Here is a 2,793-nt window from a genome sequence, read left to right as displayed (position 1 = left end):
AAATCAATAGGGAAAGGTTTGAGAGAAGCATTGAGAGAGGAGAATGCATCATCAGCCAGAGGATTGAATGAGTTCCTGAAAGTGGTAGGTTCAAGTTAAGTGAGATGTGAATCACAGATATGATAGATATACATGGGGTTATTGTAGTGTCAGTAATACCAAGTCTCCTCAGCCCAAACTTGGATTTATATATAGTTGCTAGTATTATTCAATTAACAGCCTGTCAAATATTTGTATACACTTGATATTATTATTAACAGCTTACCCGTTATTTGTTCCTTGCTCATGTATCAGTTGTTTCTGGAAGTTGTGTAAAGATTTAAATTTTAGATTTATGTGAATAAAGATCATAATTATTTATCAGCAGAGGATTATGGTTTCTCTTTTGAGTGAAAATAATAATAATAAGTTCAAGTCATGCGGATTAGATGTTAATATGTTAGGATGGATAACAGTTGTCTAAACTTTATTGAATTGTTATGGTTAAGAAAGTGATCTCTTTATTAGCAAAGTTGTGTTGTAAAGAATACAAATATAGAGTTAACAAGATAAATAGTTACATTAGCATCGGATTTATGTGCAATGGCACTACTTTTGGGTTTTTTTTGTGCTTGAGTAATCAAAGATTATTCAGAAGAAATCTAAAGATAATTACTTAATTAGAATTATTGATATAATTTTTTTACCATGAAACCATATTTTCACCTGGAATCTACAGATTAATGTTTGCATATTGTTAATTCTTGCAAGTTTAGCATTATTCCTGTCCATGGTCCCAACGAGGCCCTTAAATTTTTTTGAACTGAAACTTTTGCGCCAGTCCCAAGCAGAATTTTGGCCAGGCCAGGCCAAAATTTAAAGCATTCATATACTAATCATAATATTCATATAGTTGGCATGTTGTAAAGGACTTCGCGAGGTATCGACAATCTACTTAATCTCAACATTCGAAAACAATTCTCTTCATTATATTGGTGTGCAATTTCTTTGTCCTATATTCACATAAAATATGATGCAAGTTACGTCGTCACTTTAGGTCTAATGATCAAACTTTTGATCAAATTAATGTAGATAGATATAGACTGACAGTCAACTTATCTAACATATGGAGATGTCACTTATCTGTTCTAGACAAATCAGGCATTATAAATGTTAGACCAGATTGATAGAAGTAGTGTCAACATGTTTAATTTCTTTTGCAAACTTTCATGAGGCAACCTTTGTTGATAGACCTTGTTGAAATTAGCATTTCTTCTTCTTTTTTTGGGCGCGAGGGAGAGAGCGGAGCAAAGCCTTGTCAAAATTAGTTGGAACACCTTGCTGATACATATACTGACATACTGTCACATTGTTGCTTTGGTGATATAAATGAACCTTAATTTGCTGTAATTCTTTCAGGGCTCAAGAGGGATCTATTGAGGGCATCATTTCAAATTTATCAAAGAATATTCTAGATTTTCCAGCTGCTTCAATAACATTTGTTATGCACTAGAATGTCCTCTCATGGTTAAGAATAGCAGAGACATCTAATTGGTTTGATTATTTGCAAATTAAAGGGAAGGTAAAATGGAACCAAAGGATAGCATAATTTGGTCCTCACTCGTTGAAAAAATGTTGGAATTGTCTCTCGGGTTCAAAGATTATGGTCCCCGAATCGGTTGTAGTAGAGAAATAAAAAAAAAGTTGCACGATAACACCCTGTAACAGCAAGGAAGAAAGAGGAACTTGAGCCCCAAAAAGTCAATTTTTTTGGACAATATCAAAGTCTCTTTTAAATTTTATGAATAGTGATTTGTGGACAATGTCAAAGTTTCTTTTAAAATTTATGACGATTAGTTAGATGAAATATTTTCCAAGACATCACATTTGTTTAAATAGACTTTTAGGTTCTATTTAGCCCCCCCCCCCCCCCCCCGGTTCACGCGTGGGTTATTTGCTGAGGTTATAAAAGATAGGTGGTGGAAGTTTAACCCATTTGTAAATGGGACTAACAGGGAATTCATTTTAACCCCTCAAGTTGGATGGAGTTCACATACATCCTTGTCAGGCGATAACTACAAACCTTTGCAAAATCTAGAACCACCAAAATGCGCTCTTATGTAAGCGGCACTTGTGAAAGTAATCCCTTTGTCTTCATCCAAAGCATGATTCAGAAGAAAATTCTTCCCATCATAATAAGTTTTATGACAACAGTAAATAATTTCCTTAACAGCGGCTATCCCCATCAAGTATGTTCATGTCTCTAATTGTGAACAGCGAGTCTCGCTGGGGACCACACCCACATGAACAACAAGACACAAACCCTCCCACGCGAGACAGCCGCGGGATTTTCCAAACCTGGGTTTGGATTGTTTTTTGAGCCCTGTTCTCTTCTTATTAATATGAGTCTTCTTCTAGGGTTTTTTATATGAGAAGAAAACAAGGGTTTCTTTGGTGGCTAGAAAAGAGAGATCTTGAGGAGAGAGCTTTGGAGAAATTTTACAAGAGAGAGGTCAATTTCTTTTGGTTTAAAAAAATCAAATCTTCTTTTGAGATGAGCTTGTGGATTGTACAAGTCGTCAGTGTTCTCTTCATAATAGAATCTCCCCTTCCCCTTCCCCGTGGACGTAGGCAAGTTTGCCGAACCACGTAAATCTCGTATCTTTACTGTTTTCTGGTGTTGGCTATTGCTTGTAGGTTCCCTCGACAATTCAGTCCTAGAACTGATGATATCTCACTTTGTTGAGATATTTCACTTCTGTTCTTGTTTCCTTCGCGAAACAGGAACATAGAGGTTGGCTTGAGCTTTTGTGA

Source organism: Asparagus officinalis, chromosome 10 (genome assembly GCF_001876935.1).
Source record: "Asparagus officinalis chromosome 10, Aspof.V1, whole genome shotgun sequence".
Taxonomy (NCBI): Eukaryota; Viridiplantae; Streptophyta; class Magnoliopsida; order Asparagales; family Asparagaceae; genus Asparagus; species Asparagus officinalis.
Note: the sequence above shows the minus strand (reverse complement) of the source record.